Here is a 14,480-nt window from a genome sequence, read left to right on the forward strand (position 1 = left end):
TGGATAATAATATGTAAATTTAATAACACATATAGTGTAGATACCTTAATAAAACAAATCAAAATATCTTTTGGTATGACACTGTATTATTTAAAAAATAATACTTTTTAATAATTTGTTGAAATAAACACAAACAATACATTTTTTTTAAAGAACTGACACATTTTAACTGTTTTCTATTTGAGTTTTAAAATATTGTATACAGTGGCATGCAAAAGTTTGGGAACCCCTTGCAGAATCTGTGAACACTGCAAAAAATGCTTTTCTTACTTTGATTGTTTGTCTCGTTTCCAGCCAAAATATCTAAAAATTCTTAAATCAAGAAGAATTTTCTAGACGAGTAAAAAATATTTTCTTGTTTTCAGAAAAAACAAGTCAAAATTAAGTGCGTTTTTGCTTAGAACAAGCAAAATAAAAAAATTACCCCATTGGCAGATTATTTTGCTGGTTTCAAGCAAAAACATACTTAATTTTGACTTGTTTTTTAAATTATTACTCATCTAGAAAATCCTTCTTGATTTAGGAATTTTTAGATATTTTGGCTGGAAACAAGACAAAAAATCTAAGAAAAAAAAAGTTGCAGTGAAAATGTGAATAGTTTTAAAAAAATAAGAGAGATGTTTTAACAAAATGCATGCAATTTTTTATTTAGTGTCCTGACTGAGTAAGATATTTTACATTAAAAATGTTTACATATAATATAATATAATAATTTTGACTTGACTTGACATATATTCCACAAGACCAAAGTAAAATATTATAAACCCCTACAAAAGTTTGGGAGCCTTTTTCTTTTTTTGAGCCTTTTTTTTGTTTTGTGATGGTTGTTCATGAGTGCCTTGTTTGTTCTGAACAGTTAAACTGAGCACTGTTCTTCAGAAAAATCCTTCGGGTCCTGAAGATTCTTCAGTTTTCCAGCATCTTTTGCATAACTGAACCCTTTCCAGCAGTGATTGTATGATTTTGAGATCCATATTTTCACACTGAGGACAATTGAGGGACTCAAACAAAACTATTAAAGAAGGTTTCATTCAAAGAAACATTCACTGATGCTCCAGAAGGAAACACAATCCATTTAACACTGCCCTTTGGAAGCAACAGAAGATCCCAGAAGACAAATGAACTACAATTTACCTTGATTTTCAAATTCAAAAACTTTTCAACCCCCGGCTCTTAATGCATCGTGTTTCCTTCTGGAGCATCAATGAATGTTTGAACCTTTTTTAATAGTTGTGTTTGAAACCCTCAATTGTCCTCAGTGTGAAAATATGGATCTCAAAATCACACAGTCACTGCTGGAAAGGGTTCAAATATGCAAAAGTTCAAAAAAGCTGAAGAATCTGCAGGACCTGGAGTATTTTTCTGAAGAACAGTGCTCAGTTTAACTGTTCAGAACAAACAAGGGACTCATGAACAACCACCACAAAACAAACAAACAAATAAAACAAAAAATCATAGATCATCCAGGTAACCACACAGACTATTAAGAACCAAGGGTTCCCAAACTTTTGAAGAGGTTTATTTTAATATTTTCAGCTATTTTTTTATCTTGTGGACTGTATGTAAACATTTTTTTATGTAAAAAATATCTTACTCAGGACAGTACTACATAAAAAATAACATGCATTTTGTATGATCTCTCTTATTTTGTTAAAATTATTTACATTTACACAGATTCTGCAAGGGGTTCCCAAACGTTTGCATGCCACTGTATTCCTGTGATTCAAAGCTGAATTTTAAGCAGCCATTCAATCATTCTAACATGCTGATTTGTTTCTCAAGAAGCATTTATTATTATTATTGTCAGTTTTGAAAACAGTTGTTTTGCGTACTAAATTTTTTAAAGATTCTTTGATGAATAATAATAATATAAAAAAAACAGTCTTAATCTATTATATAATTAACAAGTTGTTAGAGTCTATACGGTCAAGCATCATTGCTGCATAAAAGTATTTTTCCTTTTATCAATGATTCATCTTCCTATTATTCCTCTTCTTACTCCCCTAAACTTTGGAATGGCAGTGTATATTTTGTTTAGTATCCAAGAGCATCACATTATCATTAGCAATTCTATTTAAATTAAGCAATTTTCTTGTCAGTCTAACATTCACTCACAGTTGCCACTTACTGTGTTAAATTTGGAACCTGCCTACAACACTGCCAGCATCCTTTGTATTATTTCTCTCTCACCATTATTTTTATCTTAGCATTCTATCTGACCTAACCCAGCCCATATGGTTTACATCAATCAGACACACAAGAGCTCATGATTCCAAAACTTTTTCCACAGCCCTCATCTCTCAAACAAAAACATACCCACACAGTATGCCAGATTGTAGACTTAAGCATCACACTGAACTAAGTTCCGCATTCAGCATTAGCCATACACACATCTAACCCTGAAAATAAAAATATACGTCCAGACTTAAACAAATCAGAACCTTTCAAATGCTTCACTTTGACACTGAAAGGCTGTACAAGGCAGTCTGATCCTATCAGAAGTAACAAACCATACAAAACCAAGTTACTTAAGAAACAAAACCAGGACAAACAGAAAATAGAGCCACTGGAGTGTGTAGATTGGCGGGTTGTTAGTGAAAGAGTAAAAGTATCAGTATACACAGGGTGGCCGGCTTACTAAAACAGGAAGTGGACTGTGTTTGCCTGGAGTGAAGGAATGCGCTCCATATGTGAGAAGTACCGGGTCTTCATTTCATGAACAGGAGAAAAGGAGACTTAGGAAAACAGGCATATTCACTAGTCTTCAGTTTATGTTGGCAAAAACTGCTGCACCACGTACACACAGCCACGTCTCCGAGCCTTCAACTCATCTCACACACAGCAACGGCTGTCAACCTACAACACATACAAAAACTGAAGGCTCCTGAAAAATCTGTGTGTATAACAAAAGGTATAAAAGGTATAATTAATTACATTAACAAGCCAAACGGAAACATTTACAGCACTGGTCTCTTCCAGAAACACTACACAAGTTACTTATATTTAGATGTATAAATGTTTGTTTGCTGGTTTGTGCAGGTCTGTAAAATTACATAATTTATAATTTAAAATATTTTTACACAATAAGAGGTTCACACATTAAATTGTAGAAAAATTACTGTTACCCTGCTGCCCCCATGTGGTAAACATCCTGTATTACTCCCACAATGCTTTAGCTTAAACAATTCAATACATTTTTAGTGCAATTATGTGAAATTCTATCTTCAGACTCGACTGAAATTTTATTTTCTTATTATTAATGTTTAGTTATATTAGCTTTCGTCTGTGATTGCAGGAGTTTTGACACATATTCTGATACTAAGGACCTCAAATAAGCTAGATACTGACTACAAAGTTTTTCAAGATTGGTGTGGTAATTTTTGTTTATGCTTTAAAGGTTTTATTGGGCACATAATCAGTGAGACTGTCAATTCTGGGCATTATATCCCCATCACATTTTTAAGCACACAACATTACTAAAATCAAGTTTAAATAGCAGAACTTTATCAAGCAAACACAAAGCGAGGTATCCCAATATATTTTCATGTTTAAGGACATGTTTAGGTTTTATGTTTAATATTTTGTGAGAAAAAGTACAGAATGCTAAGTATGCATAATATTATAAAGACAACATGTGTTTGCACATTTAAATAATTGTCTTTTATATTGGCATCATAATAACAAAACAACTTATTAAAACATTATCTGAAAACAATAATCGTTTTATTAAACTGACAGTCAAATCACATTTTCGCAATAATCTCTTACATACGGTGGCCGACAGAGGCCAACGCGCTGCAAACAAGAAAACACATGCAAACAGAAAAAAACGACAACAAATTAAGAAAACATCTTCATCAGTTTGACAACACAGGTGCTGCAAATCCTCGCAACGCAAACACAAATACGGAAACGCGCTGCAAATTCTCACAACACAACCAAACTCAGAAACGCGCTGCGAACACACGAGGGCGCTTTTGATCATACCCGTGCCCTAAAGAGAAAAGCACGAAAAATGGAACGCAGCTGGAGGAAAACAAAACTAGAGGTTTTTCGTACTGCTTGGCGTGAATGTAATTTATCTTATAGGAAAGCATTAAAAACTGCCAGATCGGATTACTTTTCATCTCTCTTAGAAGAAAACAAACATAACCCTAGGTATTTGTTCAATACTGTGGTTAAATTAACTAAAAATATTGCAGCAACAGGTTTAGACATTTCCCAAAAGCACAGCAGTAATGACTTTATGACGTACTTTACCTCCAAGATAGACACTATTAGAGATAAAATTGTAACCATACAGCCGCCCGCTACAGTATCGCATCAGATAGTGCGTTGTAGATCTCCTGAGGAACAATTCCATTCATTCTCTATTATAGGAGAGGAGGAATTGTATAAACTTGTTAAATCATCTAAACCCACAACATGTATGTTAGACCCTATTCCATCTAAGCTACTAAAGGAGGTACTTCCAGAAGTCATAGATCCTCTTCTGAATATTATTAATTCGTCACTATCATTAGGATATGTCCCCAAAACCTTCAAAATAGCTGTTATTAAGCCACTCATTAAAAAACCACAACTTGACCCCTATGAATTAATTAACTACAGACCAATTTCGAATCTCCCTTTTCTGTCAAAGATACTAGAAAAGGTAGTATCCTCACAATTATGCTCCTTCTTAGAGAAAAATGGTATCTGCGAGGATTTCCAGTCAGGTTTTAGACCATATCATAGTACTGAGACTGCTCTAATTAGAGTAACAAATGACCTGCTATTGTCAAGCGATCGTGGTTGCATCTCTCTATTAGTGCTACTGGATCTTAGTGCCGCATTTGATACTATTGACCACAACATTCTTTTAAATAGACTTGAAAATTATGTAGGCATTAGTGGTAGTGCACTGGCATGGTTCAAATCGTACTTGTCTGACCGTCATCAGTTTGTGGCAATAAATGAAGAGGTATCATTTAGATCGCAAGTGCAGTATGGAGTACCTCAAGGCTCAGTGCTAGGACCATTACTTTTTACGCTTTACATGTTACCCTTGGGAGATATCATCAGGAAACATGGTGTTAGCTTTCATTGTTACGCTGATGATACTCAGCTCTATATTTCTTCGCAGCCCGGCAAAACATATCAATTCGAAAAACTAACAGAATGCATAGCTGATATTAAAAACTGGATGGCGAATAACTTCTTACTGTTAAATTCTGAAAAAACAGAGGTATTAATTATTGGACCTAAAACCTCCACAAGTAATGACCTAAAACACAGTCTAATACTAGATGGCTGCTCTGTAAATTCGTCATCATCAGTTAGGAACCTAGGCGTCCTATTCGATAGCAATCTCTCCTTTGAGAGCCACATTTCTAGCATCTGCAAAACCGCATTTTTCCATCTTAAAAATATATCGAAATTACGACCTATGCTATCAATGTCAAATGCTGAAACATTAATTCATGCGTTCATGACCTCAAGGATAGATTATTGTAATGCTTTATTGGGTGGTTGTTCTGCACGCTTAATAAACAAACTCCAGCTGGTCCAAAATGCAGCAGCTAGAGTTCTTACTAGAACCAGAAAGTATGACCATATTAGCCCGGTTCTGTCAGCACTGCATTGGCTCCCTATTAAACATCGTATAGATTTTAAAATCTTGCTAATTACTTATAAAGCCCTCAATGGTTTAGCTCCTCAGTACTTGAACGAGCTCCTATCGTATTATAGTCCTTCACGTCTGCTGCGTTCTCAAAATTCTGGCAATTTGATAATACCTAGAATATCAAAATCAACTGCCGGCGGCAGATCATTTTCTTATCTAGCGCCTAAACTCTGGAACAATCTACCTAACACTGTTCGGGAGGCAGACACACTCTGTCAGTTTAAATCTAGATTAAAGACACATCTCTTTAACCTGGCTTACACATAAAATCATTAACACATTTCTATAATTCAAATCCGTTAAAGGATTGTTAGGCTGCATTAATTAGGTCAACCGGAACCCAAAACACCTCCCATAACACCTGATGCACTCGTTGCATCGTAAAAAGAATGGCATCTACGCTAATATTAGTCTGTTTCATTCTTATTCCGAGGTCACCGTAGCCACCAGATCCAGCCTGTATCCGGATCAGATGGTCACTGCAGTCCCCCGGATCCAGTCCGTACCCAGCTTAGATCGTGGATCACCACCTAGAGATGACTTCAATAGCTGTGGATGTCAACCAGATGAGCTCCAAGGCGGATCATCAATAAAGACCTCGCCAACCTTGACGGCCATCGGCACTACACCACAGGATCCTGATGAGTTCTCTACAATCAGACATTGGTACAAACTGTTGTTTGGTCTGGCCAGAGGAGAACTGGTCCCCCGACTGAGCCTGGTTTCTCCCAAGGTTTTTTTCTCCATTTCTGTCACCTGTGGAGTTTTGGTTTCTTGCCGCTGTCGCCTCTGGCTTGCTTAGTTGGGGACATTTTCCAGCGATATCGTATACTATTTGAACTGAACTGACGATGATATCACTGAATTCATTGATGAACTGCCTTTAACTGAAAATTGATTGTTACAATAATGCGTTACTTACACACTATTGTGCTGTTTAAATACTGTGCAGTTGTTTTGACACAATCTGTATTGTAAAAGGCGCTATATAAATAAAGGTGACTTGACACAGCATCTCTGAGCAAGAAATTTGAATCCAGGGGACTGTCCTTTGGAGCACACTAAGGAAACTCAGCAAACTTCAAAGGAAGCTACAGGGTGACTTAAAAGTATTAGATTGTTATTAATATATTTAAATAATCAAACGCGAATCAAAATTGAATTATATTAAAATTATATATATAATATATAATATATATTATAATATCAAGATTAACTGTTTCTCCCTCAATAACTCCCATTTTTTAATTGCATGTGGACATTTATGGAATTGCAAATGATTCCATGGGAGCCTTTGAGACAAAAAGGCTGAGAATCTGTTTTAGGCAATGATCAGTAGAGAGCGCTATTGTTTGATTAGAAGCACACTTACTCCTGTTTGCTAGCAGCTGATACACACCACTGTATTCACCGCACTGATGCACAAACACAAGGACTATTAACTCAAGATTCACATTTGAATGCACAAATAGTGCACACATGACTCTGATATTGCTAATGCAACCAAATACATCAAACAAATATTCAGACTCCTATTACCCGAAGCACTTCTACACAATAATAACAGATATGTCTATAATCAAAAAGAGAACAGGGAAAACTTTACCACAGAGGGGGATGAATATGAAAAAATGTGAGGATATGCTTGTTTATTTCTGCTTTTGTAACTGCATTTCCTCCATACAGATCAACGCAAAGGTCCAGCGTGACAGTAGAAACGTGACGCGCTCTGGGTGGACCAGTGATCTTATCCAGCATTCTGATGGAAGCAGCAAGCGAAACTTGGAATGTCTAACAAACAAAAACAGCAACGCTTTGTAGTTTTGACGTCTGACTGTAGTCAGCGACCACCCGCATACACAATGATTACGATCAGAGCTCACATTCAGTGCTTTAAAGGGGCATGTAACATTTTCTGAGATTTTTGCATTGAGGACAGTGTTAGCATCTGTTAACCTTAACTGTAGTAGGTTTCTTTCTGAGTTTCTATGTACTATTTTTTTTTAACTCAAAAACGTTTAGATGCCATGTTCACTTTATCTGATAAAGTAGCGTTCATGAGTGCAGCTTTGCTTTGTGTACAACCGTTACCAGGAAAATTGCCGTATTTACCGCTCAAAAAGCGACTCCTGCTGGCAGAGAATGCATTTGCATTTTCAATAAGCCGGTCTCCAACAACATTTTGCTCACTCTTTTTTTCTGTTTTCTGCAGAAACTCTGAGCACTTTCGATATTCTTTGTCCTGGTTGTAGCACTTGTGTTTCAATCTATAAGAATGATCTGTTTATGTTATTGTTTAAAGTTAAAGATATTAATATTAATCTGAGTCTGAGAGTCTTAAGTTCATTTGACAGTGATTTTACATTCCTTGTTTGTATGAAGGATAAATACAAATAAAAGGTGAATGTTAATTTATTTGTGTTTTTTTTAAACATATTTTTACAGTAGGAGGTTTCATAGACTTGGCAAATTCATTTTTTCAGAAGTTTGTTGGTACAGACATCTGTTGTGGGCACTCTTGGCAGTTTTTCTGAGGATTTTTTAAAATAATGTTCATATCAATATCAGAATTATATTGCATCGACTGAAATTGAGAAATATATTGTGATATACATTTTGGCTATATCATCCAGCCCTATGGCAGTGAATCTAGTCTCTTTTACGTCACTGTTTGCACTTATGCTTACATCTCTGTGGAAAGTGCATGTATGAGCAACTGGTAGCTGGTTGCAGTTCACTTCACAGTCAACGGTATCATAAATATGCTGTCAATGTCAAATGCCGAAACGTTAATTAATGCGTTCATGACCTCAAGGGTAGATTATTGTAATGCTTTACTGGGTGGTTGTTCTGCACGCTTAATAAACAAACTCCAGCTGGTCCAAAATGCAGCAGCAAGAGTTCTTACTAGAACCAGAAAGTATGACCATATTAGCCCGGTTCTGTCAACACTGCATTGGCTCCCTATAAAACATCGAATAGATTTTAAAATCTTACTAATTACTTATAAAGCCCTCAACGGTTTAGCTCTTCAGTACTTGAGCGAGCTCCTATCGCATTATAGTCCCTCACCTCCGCTGCGTTCTCAAAATTCTGCCAATTTGATAATACCTAGAATATCAAAATCAATTGCCGGTGGCAGATCATTTTCTTATCTAGCGCCTAAACTCTGGAACAATCTACCTAACACTGTTCGGGAGGCAGACACAATCTGTCAGTTTAAATCTAGATTAAAGACACATCCCTTTAACCTGGCCTACACATAAAACATTAACACATTCCTATAATTCAAATCCGTTAAAGGATTGTTAGGCTGTATTAATTAGGTCAACCGAAAACACTTCCCATAACACCTGATGTACTCGTTGCATCGTAAGAAGAATGGCATCTACGCTAACATTAGTCTGTTTCATTCTTATTCCGAGGTCACCGTAGCCACCAGACCCAGCCTGTATCCAGATCAGATGGTCACTGCAGTCCCCCGGATCCAGTCCGTACCCAGCTCAGATCATGGATCACCACCTGGAGATGACTTCTATAGCCCTAAATGTCAACCAGATGAGCTCCAGAGACGGATCATCAATGAAGACCTCGCCACCTAGACGGCCATCGGCGCTACACCACGGGAACCTGATGAGTTCTTTGCAATCTGACATTGGTACAAACTGCTGGTTTCGTCTGGCCAGAGGAGAACTGCTCCCCCGACTGAGCCTGGTTTCTCCCAAGTTTTTTTTTCTCCATTTCTATTATCTGTGGAGTTTTGGTTCCTTGCCGCTGTCGCCTCTGGCTTGCTTATTTGGGGACATTTTCCAGCGATATCGTATAATATTTGAACTGAACTGGATGATGATATCACTGAATTTATTGATGAACTGCCTTTAACTGAAAATTGATTGTTTACAATAATGCGTTACTTACACACTATTGTCCTGTTTAAATACTGTGCAGTTGCTTTGACACAATCTGTATTGTTAAAATCGCTATATAGACAAAGGTGACTTGACTTGACTGTTTTGATTCTCACATAGAGTCTGTGTCTTACATAGATTCTTACACATTCTAACATACCTATAAAATATGTATCACAGGATATTTGTGTATTTTTGTCCTGTACTGTGAGCTTACAAAACCACATATAATTTACCACATATAATGTATCCGCTCATTTTGATGCATGCAATGGCGTATTTCAGGGTGTGCAACCTTGTATGGTTCAAGCATTCTGACCGAGTCAGAATTTGTTGTTTTGTTTGTCTGTTTCCACTCTTTCCCTCCACAGCTTACCACATCCACTTTTTTAACATTTTTCAAGACCGCAGTGAGAACTAACCAGTGCTAAAATAGAGGGTTTCATGAACCTTTAAGGTACTGCATTGTGCTTTACAGGTATGTGCTTAACATACAATTTGCAGTATTTTCGAATTATTTCCTGCTCTTATTCTATTTTAAAAACACTTAAGAATTTCTTAAAGGTGCAATAAGTGATTTCAGATGTTTTGCTTTAACTTCATCTACAAAGCATTCAACATCCAGTTCACAGGATCCAACAGTTTATTGCATTCTTTGTATACTGCAACAAATTACTGAAAAAGTTATTTATTAAATTAGTCATCTGTCTGACTGACACTTGTGAGTAACATGCCATAGAAGTCACATCTGGTTATATACAGTATCTCACAAAGTTGAGTACACCACTCACATTTCAGCAGCAATTTTAGTATATTTTCTCAAGGGACAATACTATAGAAATTAAACTTGGATATATTTTAGATTAGTAAATGTGCAGCTTGTATAGCAGTATAGATTTACTGTCCTCTGAAAATAACTCAACATACAGCCATTATTGTCAAAATAGCTGGCAACAAAAGTGAGTACAACGTAAGTGATAACAGCAGTATATTGTTTAACCATGCAAAGCCACATGTTCTGTCCTATTCATCATGTTTATGTTTTTATCTGCTTGACAGGACCATACAAAGTTGTGTATCATGTATTAGAGCAGTTAAAATTCTTCAATTATTATTTTATTTTAGTGCGTTAAAGTCATAGACTGTAAAAAATGTTTGGGGGCGGGGGCACCCAAATGGCTAGCGCTGGCCCTGTGTACACGCGCAACTGTGTCACAAGTCACATGCACTACCCTTACAAAACGAATAAGGAATTTATTACATATTGACACATTTACATATTATTAAATAAATTAGCATGATAGTATCGTGTATCGGCGATCTCAGAGGCTGACGATAGGACGATATGAAAATTGAGCATATCGCCCAACACTAATGGGGTGGCCAAGAATGTCTATAGATTTGAACCCTATTAAGCACCTGTGGGACATCCTCAAGCTTAAGGTGGAGAAGCATCATGTGTCTAATGTCCAGCAGCTCCGTGAGGAGTGGAAGAGGATCCCAGCAACAACACAATCATCCTGGGCATGGAACTGACCAGTGCTAAGGCAGTGCCAGATAACAATGGTGCTAACACAATGTATTGACACTTTGGACAAGTTCACTTAGGGTGTACTCTTGTTGCCAGCTATTTTGTCAATAATGGCTGTATGTTGAGTTATTTTCAGAGGACAGTAAATCTATACTGCTATACAAGCTGCACACTGACTACTCTAAAATATATCCAAGTTTCATTTCTATAGTATTGTCCCTTGAGAAGATACACTAAAATGGTTGCTGAAATGTGAGGGGTGTACTCACTTTAGTGACATACTGTATTCTTACACAATTTACATTCAAAGCAGATTCACACTAATAAATAGAAAAATGTTTCTCTGTTCACCTGTTCTCTGATGCAGGAAGAATTGGCTGCTGCCTATATACATTCACAATAATGTTTGACAGGATAGAATGATTAGGCTCTTCCTGAACATAAATTTGGAACTACAATAATTACATAGATTAATTAAACATTAAGAAACTCCTCTAATTTTGTTTTGTTAGTTTTTTAGTTAGTTTACTGTTGATTCAGTTCAGTCCAATAAGTGTTGCAAAGTTCATCAATTATGAAACAGCTTTAAAGGCAGCTTTGCTGAAAACAAAAGCATCATTATCCAGCTCAATTCAGGTCAAGTTTTGTTCTCATCTGATAAATGTCAGTGCCAGCAAATCAATAATATTACTGAATATTAAACCCCAACTTTAAAACCTCAACTAAGCAAGCCAAAGGTGACAATGGCAAGTAACCCAAACTCCATCAGGTAAAAAAAAAACGAAAAAAAAAAAAAAACCTTGGGAGAAACCAGGCTCATTCATTATCCAGTTAGCCCCTGGCCAATTAAACAAAACACTGTGTGATCTATAATTCTAGATTGCATCACAAGTCAGACTTTGTGGACTGACACTTCTCAAATTTTTTCATTCAGCTTTTTTGGAGAATTTTCTATCACATTTCCTGCTCTTATGCTATTTTAAAAACATTTAAACTCTAGGCTATTAGTGATTTCAGATGTTTTGCTAAATACGACACACCCTTTCTCCATAACAAGCAAAACCTAGCTCACGGCATACAGCTGTTTATTGTGCCTTTTGTATACTGTGACACATTTCTAATTAAAGTATTAATAAAATCACCTGGGAGCTGTTAACATGCTATAAAGAATCTGCAGTTGACTCCAGAAAAAAAAAACTGTTCTTTTAATCTGTCCACAACATCTCACAAACAGACATGTAGATTCAGCATAATAAAGTGAAACACTGGAACTAATTGTTGAAGGCAGTGAATTTGAACCCAAGCAGTGTTCTGATGGCTGCAAAAGCTAGGCTTTAAATATTACAAAACATTTCTCTGACAGGGTTTTACAGTGCTGCTGACTGTTAGATAAAGCACAACACACTATCAGCAAAGAACTTATTGTAAGCGGAACAGCTGACCCAGATGGTATTTTACAACTGTCAACCACTGTTTACAGATACCTTAGGAATCAATAAGTAGTGCCATAAACTGAATACTACCAGCTGAAAATTGTCAGAAACTCTGTTTTAAACTCCAAATATAGCTCCAAAATAAATATACAACCGCAAACACATTAAAGAATAACAGGCTGATGTTTCATTAAGTGAAAAGGTGTTTCCACACAAAAGCAGTTTATCCAGCGTACTGAAGCATCTCCTCTACTGGCATCCATTAAAAAAAGCATCTTGTTTCCTTGCCTTTTTTGCTCTGCTATCAGCACAATGAAATATTGTCCAAAACGTTTCATTTTTTAAAAATTGAAAAGTTAACACAGTTTTTTCCACAATGTAATACGGATATTTTCTCTTTACATTACAACCTACCCAACATATTTTTTGTAACTTGGGATAGGCTAAAACAACACCGCTCTTCATACTATGTAATAATTTGCACACTTTAGTATTAACATTGCAATTTTGCCGACCTTATAAACAGAAAAGAAAAACGGTATGTTAGGGTAAAATGCAGGAAACAAAGGAGGTAATGAGCTTTTCACTACTCATAAATATATGTTTTTTTTTTTTAATAAACATTGATAGAGCAACACAAAAAATGATAAACATATAAGGTAACAAGGCAGGCATTTTATCCCACACTTAAGGGTAAAGGTTCACCAACATAGGGTAAAAGGCACTCAGCACTGATACAAATGTTTATTAGTAATGTGTTTTGCATAATATCTAATATTTGTTTAAAACAATCATTTGAACAATGTTTGTACCATATTCAGTTTATTTTAATATAATTGTTCAATACACTGTTATTAAAATGTGTTAATGTTATGAATATAGAACATTTTAATTAAATAAAGATCTGAAAGTTTTTACACTACACTACTTCAATAAGGCTTTTACAAATGGAAAAAAGCCCACTTGGCCTTTGCAAATGCTCATCTGGACAAAGAAGAAGACTTCTGGTCTTCTGTTTTATGGTGAGATGAAACAAAAATTTAATTGTTTGGCCACAATGACGTAGCCTTCATTTGGCGTAAAAAAGGAGAAGCCTTCAACCCTAAGAACACCATTCCCACTGTCAAACATGGTGGTGGGAACCTTATGTTTTGGGGGTGTTTTTCAGCCGGTGGACCAGGGAACCTAATCACAGTAAACGGCACCATGAAAAAGGAGCAATAGACCATTTCAAGCGCTATTCGGCGGCTTAAGGAAGTGACGTCGTTGGTCCCAGGACGTTTCCGGTTAGTGATCCAGCGCATTCAAAACAATGGCGAGAAGCGCTTTATGAACAGTGGGATTGCGGTCATATATATACAAACATCCTGCTTAAATGTCTAAATTAAAATTAGATCCTTGTCGTTCGGTGGTTGTGTGCTCCCTCTGGGGCGGTACTAACATTCTGAGACGTGTTTAACGGTAGATTTCCGCGAAACGTACCCGTGTTGCGGCAGTGAAGGAGAAGGCTGGATAACAACAAGCAACTCTAGGATATACAGCGCACATTTCGATTCAGGCAAGTAAATATCGTTTTTAATTAATCGGTTTATTTGTATATCTTTACGTTAACTCTTCAAGTATGATGCTGCATAATTTAAAGTAGCATTTTGTCATTGTTTACATATGCATCTAGCTTTCGTGTGTAACGTTAATGAAAAAAGGCAAGTTTTTTATTTCTGTTTTATTGCTAAGTGTTATGTGGGTTAAATTCATATTAGTCGTCTAGTTATTTTGTCAGTTGACAAATGCAGTGAGTAACATGAAAGTACGTGAATGTCGTATTGTGTAACAGTTAACGGCAGTAGTTTACAAAACGTAATGTTTATGGTAAATATTATTTTCCATCACATAAGCTTTGGTAATGTTAATTCCAAGATGTACTGACGTATTAAGCAATAATA

General features: G+C 36.1%; 1 protein-coding gene across 1 annotated transcript in view; it reads right to left on the minus strand.

Annotated features, from left to right (window-relative positions):
• nt5dc1 (5'-nucleotidase domain containing 1) overlaps nucleotides 1-14,480 on the minus strand; it is a 75,201-nt gene that overhangs the window by 12,790 nt on the left and 47,931 nt on the right. The gene's annotated exons all lie outside the window — the stretch shown is intronic.

The sequence above is a fragment of the Garra rufa genome, chromosome 13 (genome assembly GCF_049309525.1).
Source record: "Garra rufa chromosome 13, GarRuf1.0, whole genome shotgun sequence".
NCBI classification, from domain to species: domain Eukaryota; kingdom Metazoa; phylum Chordata; class Actinopteri; order Cypriniformes; family Cyprinidae; genus Garra; species Garra rufa.